We start from the raw sequence: 15,382 nt of genomic DNA, 5'->3' as shown, positions 1-15,382 counted from the left end.
ACGTATCTAGTTTCTCTTGAAATCTAGCAACAGGGGCTTGTTGTTCCCACCTGGAAGCCATCAGCTGGAGTTGAAGAGAGGCTGGAGTGGTTCCTGCTTTAGAAACAGCATGTGATAAAGCCCTGCATTGCCTACTTCACTCACGGATATTGCCCACCTGACTTCATAGCAACTTGTCTTTGTGATTCTGCCTTTGCACAAATGACCATCCCTATTATTCCACAATGAAAAATGACACCTAGAAAAACAATATTATAGCAAGGACAAAGGTGAGGGGTTTTAAGTCAAACAGAATTGATTTCCAGTATTAGTCCCATCAATTCATGCTGTGGAGTTAGGAGAACTTTTCTCAAATTCTTTATTTATTAAAATTTTTTTAATGTTTATTTATTTTTGAGAGAGAGAGAGAGACAGAGAGTGAGCAGTGGAAGGGCAGAGAGAGGGAGACACAGAATCTGAAGCAGGTTCCACGCTTTGTGCTGTCAGCACAGAGCCACAAACCGTGAGATCGTGACCTGAGCTGAAGTTGGATGCTCAACTGACTGAGCCACCCAGGCGCCCCTTAAATTCTTTAAATCTCAGTATTCTCATATTTAAAACAGGGACAACACCAGGGCATTGCAAAGGTTCAATAAGATAATGTCCTTAAATATCTTGGCATTTAAAAATACTTGATGAGTGTTAGCTATGATACCAATATTGATTAGAATGATAATTCTTGTCTAAGCAGAAAAAAAACCCTACTATTTTTGGCTTATCATTATAAAATAGAATCAATCATTGTTTAAGGTTACATCATTGACCATATCATTGGGTACTGCAATCTTTTGCTAAAGCTTCTGCTTAATGTCAAGATGAAATATCTCCTCAGATAAAAATATGCATCTTTTTCCCCCCATCAAATTTATAGGATTTAGTCGTTTAGGTAAGCCTACATTCATTATTTTAAAAAATTAAGTTTAATTTTTACATGTTTATTTATTTATTTTGAGAGAGAAACAGAAGGAAAGAGGGGCAGACAGAGATGGGGAGAGAGAGACAGAGAGTAAGAGAGAGCGAGTCAGTCCCAGGAAAGCCCCACATTGACAGCACAGAGCCTGACGTGGGAACTGATGCCAGAAACCGTGAGATCATGACTGAAGCTGAAATTAAGAGTCTGATGCTTAACTGACTGAGCCACCCAGACACCCCCCAAAAATTTTAATGAAGTTTAAACATCTAAAATCATTTTGTAGGGTATCACAAAGACATATCCTCAAACATTTCCGCAACAAAAGTAGAAAATAAAAGTGAGGGGAAAGCCTTCTTTTTTTTTTTAATTTTTTTTTCAATGTTTATTTATTTTTGGGACAGAGAGAGACAGAGCATGAACGGGGGAGGGGCCGAGAGAGAGGGAGACACAGAATCGGAAACAGGCTCCAGGTTCTGAGCCATCGGCCCAGAGCCTGATGTGGGGCTCGAACTCACGGACTGTGAGATCGTGACCTGGCTGAAGTCGGACGCTTAACCGACTGCGCCACCCAGGTGCCCCAAGCCTTCTTAAGATGTAAGTGATGAACTAATAGAGCATTAATTAACCTTAGTTTATGCTAATAACAGAGATGATGGTGGTAGAGCAAACTTTCCACATATGCAGATAATTCACTTGAACCAGTCACAATGTCAAGAGAATTCTAGGATACAGAGGAGCTTAAACTCTGTAAGTACCTGTCATGGCTCATAAGGTCCAACATAGGTAATTGTGGGAAATCAAGTCCATACATAAAAAGATGAGACAGAATGCCTCTTTTCTAAGTTGTAAGTAGTTTAGAACCAGAAAAAAAGAAGATATTCAAGAGTTATCTGGAAGAAGAGTTTGCAGAAATCCAAAACTTTTGGTCTCATCTACTGTTTATGTAAGAATATTTATAGTATTGTTGGATTTTATAGGGAATTAACTGATACATAAATTAAATTTAAATTTATAACTAAATGCCCTAACATATGTCAATATCAAGGATATTATCAATATTTTGAATGCTCATAAAAAACAATATGAACTGCTATATACCCCATTTCCTGCAACAAATTTTAGTTGCTGCTATAATCATGGTCAGTTTCATTGCAGGTGGCAAGGCAAATGGGTCATGTGATAAGTGTGGTGAGAAAACAATTGGGGGAAAATATTTACTGCACATTTTTAAATGTTTAAAAAGGTAGCCTTGGTATGTATAGTAAGGAGAGTTCATGTAATTTGAGAAAATTATAAATGAGGAAGGAGGAAAGAAAAAACAGAGACAAAGGAATAAAAACTATGGGTGGAACATAGGGAAGCTATGTCAGATTATTTAAATATACTTGTGCTGATGATAACATTCAAGCTTTACCTAAACTAACATTTTACTGTAACTCTTCAAAACACAGCTTTTTTTTTTCATTGGAAGTCATAATTGTCAAACTTTGAAGTTTTGGTTAATAATTGTTAAAAAATGTATATAGGCATAAATGTCATGTTTTGAGTTTTGAGTGTCTAAAGGGTCAAACGCATATGTGGGTGAACACCCATATGGAAAAAGCCTTGGTAGCCCACCAGCATTACGGAAAATGCCAACAGAGGGACAGGGTCTCCATATCTCAAATTTGTTCTCTAAGGATATTAATCGTGGCTCCTCTTCAAGAATTAGTCCTAAGTCTCTGAAGTAAACTTTTCATTTTTACAGAGAATGTTTACTGAGGAAGAAATGCATATGATATCAATCTTACTGAGAGATTAAACCTACATTACTGAGAAAAACATATTCTCAGCAATAAATGCAGTTGAAGTCCTTTCTACCTGACAAGAATTTTTCTATTAGCTATTTGAAGTCTATAAAAAAACAAGAAGACAAACAAAATGGAGTTGTCAATGCCTCCTACAAAGAAAGGAACAAGAATTGTTCTTACTGCAAGTCCTCTGATAGCAAAGGGTACTTCAAGGTAGAAAGTAATTTACATAATGTTCCAAGATAAATGTTCAACGTGTTATTAAATAACTAGTTTTAGCTAAGTTATATGTGGTCTAGGAACCCAGGAAGTTCAACACTTATTTTTCCAATTACAGAAAGCCTTTTTTTAATAAAGTTATTTGGTAGTGGCACTTACTTTCCTATGTGAAGACTGGATACATTTGCAGATCAGTCCACAATATCTTTTAACTCATAACTTGTCTGAATAGAGTATTATACTTAATACAAAGTACTTAACAACCATATATAATGCTATTTAGATTGGAAATCTAGTTAGGATTTCCCTCTTGGGACTGTGAACTCACCTTGTCCTGTGAATACAACTAGGAATTACTTGCTTCAGAGCAAACAGTCCAGAAAGGGACCCAAAGACTGACCGAACAGACTCCACAACTAATGAGGAAGATATTCTGTAGAGAAGAGGCCCTACTGGAGAGGGTAGAACAGGTGAAGACTTTGGGAACCTGGACTCCAAGGGTCCAACCATGGGAGGGAGTGAGGGAGGGAACCTTGGGCATAGAGAGGGGCAAAAGGCAGACTAGCACACCAGGGAGCCTATAAAGGGAAGATAATCCCCAGGCATTTGGCCTTGAGGGGCTAAATTTCATGAGTGCTTACAGACGAGGAGAAGGAAGGCAAGAGAAAGGTAGCTCACTTTAAATCTCCTTACAATGTGTAGCACACTGATAAATACCTTAGATGTGCAGAGCATGACATTCAAGGAACTCATGGCTGCCTTAATGATGAAGTTTTGCTAGAGACTAAAAGCAACCTTATCTTGACACTAGCTAAACCTCAGGCTCCAAAACTCTTTAACATGCAAAAATACCTTAGAGGCTTACATTATCTCTACCCCTCCCCCTGAAATTTAAGAGTATATAATCAGTCTCTGTTCACAATCCCAAACGCAGCTCTTTCTGCTCATGGATCCCTACCCTGTGTTACAATAAAAGCACCTTTTTGCACCAGTTAAAAAGAAATTCCCTGTTGGGATTCCAATTTCAATTTTTCTACTCTATTTCTGTGAGATTGAAAATTTTGAGAACTGTGAAAGAACAATTTAAGAAAACGGGTTTACTAGCTTCATGCTTCAGTAAAATTTATTTAATCTTTTGGAAGCTATGTTTCCACATCTGTAAAATGGAGGATTAATTACAGTTAAGAGGAGGTTGTTATGTGACTTAAGTAAGTTAAATTATGCAACTAGGTAACACATAGTGAATGTTCAATAAAAGTAATGTTATTAATAAACATGAGAGTAAAAGTAGTTGATCTTAATAATTATACTGAAATATGAACTTCATGAGGGAAGAAGCCATTATTTCTACAGTAACCTTAATTTCCTACAATACCTATAATTAAATATATTCCCAGTGAACTGACTGTAGCCCTTAAAACAAGTTAATGGCAAGACTTACTTGGATTGAGGTCATGTGATATTTTTATAGTTCCGGGGGTAAACACATGTTTTCACCAACTGGTACCATTTCTGGTTTTAAGCTAATAGTAATCATGGTGATGTGTTTACTACTAGCATAAGTAGAAAAGGAGTTATGAGAATTTCTGAGACTAAGTAAGAGGAATTTCCCTAAACTAGTCCTATTTGCTAAAATTAAAACTTGATATAAATTGATTACAATGGCTCTGAAAGGTACAGCCATTAATGATAAAATACCAGGAACTTGTAAGTCTCGTTAACATAATATGTGGTACATTTGAAAAGCACATATTTAAAATTTAAAGTAAAACTAAGAACTATTAAGCAGAATCAGTCATAGTTTAATTCAAGCCAGAGTGTTTGATACAATTTTGAACATAAGGTGTAGAGGGGTCCACTCCCACAGGTCGTGGGACAGCTAGTTGAATGGTCTCATTTTAAAGATAAAAAAGTCTAGAGAAGCGGCTTTCTAAAGTCATTCAGCTATCCTAGAGATATAATCTCCTCATTCTCATTACTCATCAGTAAACTATACTCTCTTACTTTCTGATTTAAACTATATCAGGAATGACATTATTGTCATTTTAAACATCTAAAACATATTCTCAATCTTTCATGAGCCATGTACCTACCTGGTCATCTTTATGTAGGTGCTGCGCATATAGTGATTGAGTAAAACAGAAAGGTGAGGTCTCCAGGAGCTGGTGCTCAGTGAAAGATAGAGTTATTTAAAACATAAACCCATTACAGTTGTCTAAGCAATATAATACACATGTGCAATGAAGCTAAATACCAACAAAAACAAAAGCAAAACCAAAATGGTGGGCAACACAGGCCTTGATACTCATTTCCATGCTGTGAAACTTATAAGGAGCTGCAAACATATGTCCTTAATGGTCCCAGAATAATTAGTACTGCAGGGTTTGTGTCGTGTGTGTGTGTGTGTGTGTGTGTGTGTGTGTGTGTGTGTGTTTGAATGTTCTGGGTTTTAAAGATTTGCCTTTTTCCCTCCCTGAGATGTAAGCCTGTATTCATAAACACTGCAAATACTTAAAATACTCATACATCAATCAAAGAGCAATATACCTACAAGATTATCTCTATTAAAATATTGCAATAACACATTCTCAAATTTCATTCCACTCCTATTACATTGGTTTTCGCCTTCTAGGTGCTAAAGTATTTTGGATGATGAGTCAACACTCTCTGACCACAGAGCATATTTTCATACATTATTTCTAGCATCCACTGCCCACCACTTCCAATTATCTCCTCTCCCTGACTCAACTCAAATTGTACTCTTAGCATTTCCCTCCTTTGGTTGAAATAAAATTTAGGGTTTAATAAATGTTAGATTGTATATGCTGCTCCTAGGAGGGATAACCCTTGAAATCATTGCAAGTTATTTGTGCCACAGTGTGGAAGTGCTGAATGCATTCTTTCTACAGAGAAAATATGAAAAATTAGTGGAAGAAGCCTGAAAGAGGAAAGGTGCAAGGTGCAAATGAGAGGCAAAGGATGCCAATGACTACAGTAATAGATATGAAATACTGAGAGCTCAATACCCCCTAACTCTATGGAGCTGATCTCACTTAATTACCTTATAAATGACTTTTATGTCCCTAAAATTTTTTGCTTGGGGCCATACATCTATAGAATCTGATTCATTAAGCTTGAATCTAGAAATCTATTTTTATTTATTTATTATTGAAGCATAATTGATATACGATGTTCTACTAGTTTCCTGCATACAACATATTCTATATATTGCTCAATGCTCACCAAGATAAAATATCCCAAGTCAGTTTGATACCAGTGTTCTGATAACCACACGTTATCAAACATACTCTCTGAAATAGAGTCTATTATTAATTGGAATCTGGTCTGCTTTATTCTGCAACTCTATAAAACCAACCAACCAACCAACCAACAAACAAACAAACAAACAACCTTACACAAAATTTTACCTCTTCAGGAACTTAACTTACCATTTAGAGTATAAACTATCACCTGGGCAATGGAAAGCAACTTTATTGTTTTCTGAAAAGCCAGATCACCTTCACTGTAGCTTATCAAAATTCTGGACTTTAAAAATTCCTTTCCCTTTATTTTTCTTAGTGACATGCTCAAATGGTATTCAGATTCTACTTAGAACTCAAGTGTACCAGCTTTTTACCAATTGCATTTGCAAATAACAACTTCTGACTTTGGGAGTTAAGAACTGAGCTGCATTGCGACTGTCGGGGGGAATTCACCTCTTGTGCAAAGTTTCAAGAGCAATGCTGAGTCAGTAACCTTTCTGTTCAGGACATGCAATGCTCTTGTGAAAAGGGAATCTGACTTTTGAAAATTGGAAAACAGAGTGGCTAGAGCTGAATTAAATCAAGCTTTAGGCAATGCAGAAACTTTTGACAACACAATGCTATAAACCTGAGGGTGATCACATACTGATCACATGAAACAAGAATGAAAGACTATAGTCAGGTGGAAATAAAATGGCTGTGTATTGATACAACATGATGTGACATGAGATCAATTGTTCTCATGATTTTATGAGGGGAATAAGAAATGGGCTTTATCGAGTGTAAGGGTGAGTAAAAGTTTGAGTCAGAGGAAAGATATAAAAATTCCATGGGCTCTAAAACAAACAGATTTTTACCTGACTTCACAGGTCCTACCACAATACTTCAGAACAAGAGAAGATGTTAAGAGACAAATGCTGGTACCCAAATGACAGATTTAGGGAGAGCTTCAATCCTCCCTGTACATATTATTTCCTTTTTAACCTTTTACGGTAAAAGAAATGTAGGTATTGGAACCAGGCAAAGCTGAATTCAAGTCCTAGCATTTGCATTTACCAGGTTGAATGACCTTGGGTAATCACTTAAATTTTCAGAGCCTTGGTGTCTATAACTGCAAAATGGAGATCACATTATCCACTGTTGGGACAACTGTCAATGTGTCAAGAACTAAGTATAGCTCCTTGGATATATGAGGTATTCAATAAATTCAAGCCATCACCACCACAGTACTACCACAACATCTTCATAAAGAATTAGGATGAAGAAATGGATATGAAGTGAACGTGTGCCCTCCTCTGAACACAAGACAAGAGAGGTACCCAGTGTAGGGGACTAGGGAGGGAAAGGGAGAGTCTACAGGTGATCTGAATGAATGATCTATTTATTATGTGCAGATATGGTTGACTGGTTGAGGTCTTAGGATGAGGCTACATCCCTGTGGAAGGAGATGGGCTTTATTCTGAAGGGAGGAAGCAGTTATCAGTGTGTTCTTTACAAAAGATTTAAAAAGAACAAAAAACACATGCCCCTGACACTTGGAGGCAGGTCAGGAAGCAGGTAAGGTGAAACCCACTAGAAGTCTCCAAGCTGACCATGAAATAAGAAAATATACTGAAGTGCTTAAGAGTATGAGCTTTGGAGTAGTCAAACTCAGATTCAAGTCCAGTCTGACATTTTTTAGCTTTGCAAGTTAGGCCAAAAATTACCTTGGTTTTCTTTTCTATTAAGTGAGAATGATATCTATTTCATAAATCTGGCATATAGATCAACTAAGGTAATATTTATAAACACAGAGTATAGTACTGGATATGCAATATATTTTTAATATACTTTCATCCTTTTAATATTATTAATAAAATATATTATCTGGCTACCTGTTAGGCTTTCTGTTCATTTGCTTTTTGATATTGTTATGCCTTAGAGTGAAGTGCTGCAATCTAATCTAAACCTTGCTATGGAGATTTGAAAAAGTATTTCTTTTGTCTAATCTTGACCCATGGCATTGAAGAGAAAATATGGGACAGGCAAGGGGGAGAAGGATGGAGAAGAAACTTCAAATGGCAAATGGGAACAAATGTCAGGGCTTCTGGCTCAGGTCCCCTCCACTCTCAGGAAGAGCTCTGTCTTCTGTAGCTAGTCTGAAAAAGCTGGACAGTACATTGTTATGGCATGGGGAAGTATTTCATCAGAGACTTTCCCAAAATGACTTAGACACTCAGATTAAGGGGGTATAAAACTGAAGGTCCCGATCTCCTAGCATAGCACAAATCTATCTATCTCCAGTGAGCTTACTGATCATATTTTGAACTCTCACAATCCTCTATCTGGGTCATAGTCTTTAGTCTTGTGAATGAATGATTCTATATCAATAATACTTCTGCTTATTCTCAGCCACTCTTTCCTTGCTGGGCAAATGAATATTGTCCTCCTTTTATTCAGCTCTTACTCCTTCCTAGACTCATTGTCACATGAGTCACATTGTCTCTCAAGGACCTAAATCATACTCATTGGTTCTAAATCTTCTGGCTTATACACATGTTGTTTCTGTCTCTTATACAATGGTAAGCTCCATGGCTTAATTCTAAATCACTGTTCACACTCACCCTAAAATCTAGTCATAAAGACCTATTCTTCACTGTGACAGACCAAGCTTCCATCTTCCACTCACGCAGCTTGGTGGATACCCAGAGCCTTCCACTCCTGCCATGCATCGCCTTGTGCCAGTCTCTTGGCAACCTCTCCTGAGGAAATACTGCCAAGAATCCAATAAACATCTGTCATCCTTCAAAGAGAACTCTGGATGGACATCAAAAGAACTAGGTTTAAAAAGACTTAATTTTTCTTTCTTTCTTTCTTTCTTTCTTTCTTTCTTTCTTTCTTTCTTTCTGCTTTTGAGAGTGAGAGTGAATGAGCTGGGGAGAGGGGCAGAGAAAGAGAGAGAGAGAGAGAGAGAGAGAGAGAGAGAGAGAGAGAGAGAGAGAATCTTAAGCAGGCTCTACACTCAGTGCATAGCCTGAGCAGGGCTCAATCCCACAACCCTGGGATCATGACCTGAGCTGAAGTCAAGAGTCAGATGCTCAACTGGCTGAGCCACCCAGGTGCCCCAGACTTAATTGTTTCTCCTTCATTTGTCTATTCAAGTGTTTTTCCCTCTAACTTTTCTTATTTTTGTTTAATTTTAGAAAATTCTTACTATTTTTTTAATAGTAGGACTATGTAACATGATCTCTACTTTGTTTTTTCTTTTTTGAATGTTTATTTATTTTGAGAGAGAGGTAGAGAGAGACAGAGAGAGAGAGACAGAGAGACAGAGAGCATGTATGCAAGTGAGGGAGGGGCACAGAGAGAAGATGAGAGAGAGAGTTCCAAGCAGGCTCCATGATAAGCATCGATCCTAAGGTGGGGACAAATTCCATGACCATGAGATTATGACCTGAGCCGAAGTCAAGAGTCGGACGCTTAACTGACTGAGCCACCCAGGAGCCCCATCTCTACCCTTTTAAGACAGTTTTCAGTGTACCATACAGTGCTATTAATTATAGGCACAATGTTGCACAGCAGATTTCTAGGACTCATTCATCTTGCAAAACTAAAACACTTTACCTGTTAAAAATGAACTCCACGGGGCACCTGGGTGGCTCAGTCGGTCAAGCGGCCGACTTTGGCTCGGGTCATGATTTCGCGGTCTGCGAGTTCGAGCCCCACGTCGGGCTCTGTGCTGACAGCTCAGAGCCTGGAGCCTGTTTCAGATTCTGTGTCTCCCTCTCTCTGACCCTCCCCTGTTCGTGCTCTGTCTCTCTCTGTCTCAAAAATAAATAAACGTTAAAAAAAATTTAAAAAGAAATGAACTCCACATTTTCCCAAACCCACAGCCTCTGACAACCACCGTTCTACTCTCTACTTCTATTCAACTACTGCAGATACCCTGTATAAGCGGAATCATACAGTACTTGTCCTTCTGTGTCTGGCTTATTATGGACCATTCCAAACATATAACAGTTTCAATAACAGTCATAGTCCCAACTTTAAGGTCATCACTTGACATTCCACCTATGTTGATCTGTTACTGTACTGTCCAGTAAAATATGTCTGCACTTGTTAATCCATTAAAGTTAAATAACATACAGAAGTTCAGATCCTCATGTACACCAGTCACATTTCAAGGCCCCAAGAGCCACATGTGGCAAGTGACTATCATACTGGACAATATAACTCTACAAAACAGTTGAACACTTCCATCATCACAGAATGTTTTATTGGGCAGTGCTAACCTATATCCAACACTCACCACAGAGTATTTTGAAACAAATACCATGTCACCTAAACATAACACCAAAATATAGCAACATGTTATAATGTTATAAAAATAAACACATTGTAATAGTACATAACAACAATAATATATAATAACATCAAATATGGAGTCGGTGTTAAAATTTTCCCATTATAATAAAGTTTCTTAACCTGGGGTACACAGGAGCCTTCAAGGGCTTAGCAAAAGCTCTTAGGTTACAAGCAAAAATTTGTTAAAGGATATTCACGCCTTTTTCTGGGGAGATGATTTATGGGAGTAGTTCTAAAATTCTGATAAGGGTCAGTTTCTCCAAATTCAAGAAACACTCCCTTAGAAAAACGTGTGGTCAGCTAGATAAATAAAGACATGAAGTAGGTTAATTGCTAACACAACTACAAAGCTAACTTTATAAATGTGAAATAAAGAATACATTCTTAGAGACATCTTTTTTCCTATACATCTATTTTTTGTTATGACACAATTTATATATTTCAAATGCATGAAAAAATAGGATCATTTACAGTATCTTAACATAAACTGCCTCTGAATGGGAGCTTCCTTATCAGTACTTTGAGGTCTATGAGACATATCTAGAAAATGAAGGGAAAATGAAGACTACTTGAATTGAATGGGGGTGGGATGCCTATGGTTTTTCCTTTTGATTAACTGCTGTAACACTGTCCTTCAGGTGGCTGAGGGAGTTTCAGGTTTTCTTTAGACATCATTAGGTGCCAGAGCTCTTACAGGACAACTTTGATGCTATATGAATTCTGCCATTTGCTAACAATGATATGGCTCTTGGGTCCTCCACTCCATTAGAACTATTAACTCCATTCCTATTAATTTTTGTTACAAATATTACAAAGGGGGTTGCTTCTGGGTGTTTAGATTCAATTCTATTTTGCGACTGTATATTCAGTTTCACAAATTGTTCTTGGAGGCCCAGTTATCATCCCTGCCCATCTTCTAAGTGTCATGTCTTCATCATCTTCTAGATTCAAGCTACCTGTGCCATCTCCTACTCCTTTCTGGCCTTCTTCCCTTTCTTCCAACAGTCAAAAATTGTGAGGAACTTTTACTCCTGAGCCCATGGTGTCTGACATCTTATGTCACTGTCACTCAAAGGCCCTACCTCTTATTATTTTTAACTATAAAATATAGACGGGTGGCTAGAATTTTCACCTGCCATATGGAAGTGTATAATTGGGTATGGAGTAGAAGAGAACATGCTTCTCAGTTTTTTTTCTAAGTTAAGACTTAGAAAAGTGGAGAGTTTGCCCTAAACTTCTCTTGTGGTAACCATAAGTGTTCACCTTCATTCATTTATTCATCCATTCATCCACTCATTCATCCAATGCCTATTTACTAATAGCATCATCCATGTGCCAATGATATAAATTCACAGTTTTGATATGGTTAAGAGATGATCTCTTAGAGATTTTTATTAATTCAACACCAAATGTTTATACAATAATTACTATAGGGCAGGCCTTGTACTGGGTAATCCAGACAAACACAATCCTTTCCTCAGAGAGATTATATTCTCCACTTGCATTCCACTCAATATCCCTATTCTGAGAGTTGGGGAGAGAATTATCTCTTGATGTACACTGTTTGGGACAGTAAGTAAAAGAAGGTGAGATTACACAGTTTTACATTTGCTGTGACTTCTTCCTTCATCCTCTAAGTTGTATTCCTGATTTTCTACTCCCAAAATGGTAATTAGCCTGTTGCCCCTTTGCACATTCTTACCCAGGACCACTGTCTAGACACCCATGAAGTCAACTACAGAATGAGAAATCCCCAGCTGCATGTGGAATCTCTCTGTTGAGCATCTGTAACCTTTTCCAGGAAGTTCAAGGTCTTAGATTTCCTCTAGTCTTTCTTAATCTAAGAGTCCCCATCAAAAAAACTGAGATAAATATTCTCTTCTACTCCAGATGCAAATATCTGTCAACTGTATCTCTATGTGCTTCGCACACACTCCCAACTGAATTCTAGTACATCAATCATTTTTGAAGTCTTTAATGCAAAACCTTTCATGAACATCTCTCTGTAAATACATGTTTCAGCAACCTTTATCTCATTTCTTTCTCAGTAGCGATGATGTGGAAAGGCCCTCTCATTTAGAAAATTCTTTATGAAACAAACAGAAACAATCTTGGTTATTGATGCTTGAAATAGTCATTTTACATTTTCCTTGGTATTTCAAGGTTGTTTCCTTCTTAGGTAGGGAGGCAAGATACTTGGTGGCAAAATAGAAAATAGGGAAATGGATCTTAGCTTGTTAGCATTCAATAGTTTAAGAATGCTTACACTCATAAAATCTGAAAGAAAAAATATTTTATTTTATTAAGTCAACAAATAACCACTGATTGTTTGCTCTATATCATGCTCTGTGCTAACCACTAGATACTGAATGTTGAGTGACATAAACATGGTCCATGCCCTAGTGGAGAATAATGGGGAAACAGACACTAAACAAATGAACACCAGAATAAATACATAATTATGTATTGCAAGAAGAGCTAAAAGTACTTGGTACTAAAAGCCTTAATAATAAGGAGGCTTAGTTAATTTGATTGGTGAGGGAAAACTTATTTTTAAAAAGGGACATTTAAGCTATGTGGTTAGGAATAAGCCAGGTGAAGCTGTGAGAGTTGGCTATGGAAGTATACCCCAGAAGGAGGGGATAAAAGCATTTGCAAAAACAATAAGGAGAAAAGGAGTCAGCCAGTTTGAAGAGCAGCACAGAGGAGCGCCTGGATGGCTCAGTCGGTTAAGTGTCTGACTCTTGGTGTCAGCTCAGGTCATGATCAGGTTTCGTGAGCTCGAGCCCCACATCAGACTCCAAGCTGACAGTGTGGAGCCTGCTTGGGATTCTCTGTCTCCCTCTCTCTGCGCCTCCCCCACTTGCACTATCTCTAAATAAATAAACTTAAAAAAATTTTTTTGAAGAGCAGCACAGGAAGAATTGGAGAACATGTGGCGATTAGAGGAGCCTCTATTTTTCAATTTGAAGTGTCCTTTCTGTCAAATCTGGAATAAGCTTGGAGCATATTTCCATTGTATGCATTTTCAAATAAAATAAATTTTGTTTCTTGTATACACTTAATTCTTCAATATTATCTTCCAATAAAAGGCAGTTGAGTCTAAAGACACTGTGTGCAAAAACCCACTTTAAATTATAAATCCACTGCTATATTGATACTTCTATTGCTACATTTTAAAAATCTTGGTATGTTTTAAACACGTTACTCCAATGTGGTCTTTGCTGTTGTTGTGGGGAAGGAGAGTAGAATTATCACCCTGGAAAGATACAAATCTGTGTTTTATGCTGGGGTCTGAGATTAATTTTTGTGTGGCCTTTGACAACATGTTTAAAAATTCTGTGCCTCAGTTCCCCCGTCCATATATCCAGGATAATAAAGTTAACCTCGGGGAATTGAGCAGATGGCTGGGATAATTAAATGTGTTAAGATTGTGAAATTATCTTGCAAAATAACGAAGTGCTACACAAGTGTTCCCTATGTCATTTTCATTTATTTATTTTTATTTCTGGAGTGGAGTTGTAAGGAGGTGCATGGTCTGTGCAGGGGTGATACCCTGGGCTCTGGAATCAAAATGTCAGTGTCCAAATTGCCTCCCTCACTTCTACCTATGCCAGTTTACATAAGTGATTTACCTTGTTTACACCTCTGTTTCCTTACCCAGAAAGCAAGGAAAAGAATAGTCAGTTCCTAGTTCCTTATTATGAGGATCAAGTGAGAGAGTCAAGTAAAGAATCTAGAACAGTGCCTATCACATAATTAGTTTTTAATATTGTGTGTGTGTGTGTGTGTGTGTGTGTGCGTGTGTGTGTGTGCGCGTGCGCACGCGCCTGGGTCTGTGTCTCTGTGTGAATGTTGAGATGTAATATGAAGAAACTTATGTTCAGAAGTTGAGTGGATCCCTGGATTTCACTGGACAAGCTCGAGCACTCTCAGCTCAAGCTGTTCTCCCTTCATGTCCAAATTATTCTTCTAAAATAACCACTAGAAAACTAAAATCTGTGGTTTGATGTAATGGACCTACCCAATCATTATTTTCACCCATATGAGGTTTGTACTTAACCTAAGTGGCCCTCATAGATTTATTTAAGCTTGAGATCTCTGCTAACATTTTAAAAAGTGACATGATTCTCCCCCTAAAATCTCCCAGCCTAAAGGGCTTTATTGTGATTTAATACCACAGTAAAAGCTTTAATAGTTTTTAATATTATGTAACTATCTCTATAGTAAAGACAGGAAACTAAAATATGAACTTTGGCACCCCAATACACTACATTTTTGCAAAATGTGGCCTGCCAACTCCTTCTATTCCTCTGATTGAAAATACACAGGACTATTCTTTATACATTTTGGGAAGCTGACCAGCACTTAGAATTCTGCCAAAGAATTTAAGAAGCTTAACTTGTTATGGAAATATAGGGCTATACCAATATATTTAAAGAATATATAAGATTATATAAGAACATATTCATTATTCTCGGGTAGCAGAATATTATAAGCATAAAACCACACCCAAAGGCAAGATAGCAAAACACCAGTTGATTAGACCACATAAAAAATTAGACTTCTTTATGATGCAATTCACCATAAACCAAATGAAAAGACAAATGACAAGATGAGAGAGTCTTTATAAATGTGAAACAAAGGGTTATCCTTTCCCAAATAGAAAATAAAACATTTCAAAAAGAAAAGTTAGCATAATACCAAAATTGATAGAAGAAAAACATCACTATCTGATAAATATTTGAAGAGATGCACAAATTGACTAGTGGTCATAGAAAAATGCAGGTTAATTAGAGAAATCAGTATTTACC

At 37.3% G+C, this 15,382-nt stretch overlaps 1 protein-coding gene and 1 pseudogene across 2 annotated transcripts in view; both read right to left on the bottom strand.

Moving 5' to 3' along the window:
- GABRB2 (gamma-aminobutyric acid type A receptor subunit beta2) overlaps window positions 1-15,382 on the bottom strand; it is a 232,135-nt gene that overhangs the window by 78,013 nt on the left and 138,740 nt on the right. The window lies entirely within an intron of this gene.
- Window positions 11,181-11,621, bottom strand: LOC125177085 (ubiquitin-conjugating enzyme E2 variant 1-like; annotated as a pseudogene).

Source organism: Prionailurus viverrinus, chromosome A1 (assembly GCF_022837055.1).
Source record: "Prionailurus viverrinus isolate Anna chromosome A1, UM_Priviv_1.0, whole genome shotgun sequence".
NCBI classification, from domain to species: domain Eukaryota; kingdom Metazoa; phylum Chordata; class Mammalia; order Carnivora; family Felidae; genus Prionailurus; species Prionailurus viverrinus.
This window is presented reverse-complemented; position numbering and strand designations above follow the sequence as displayed.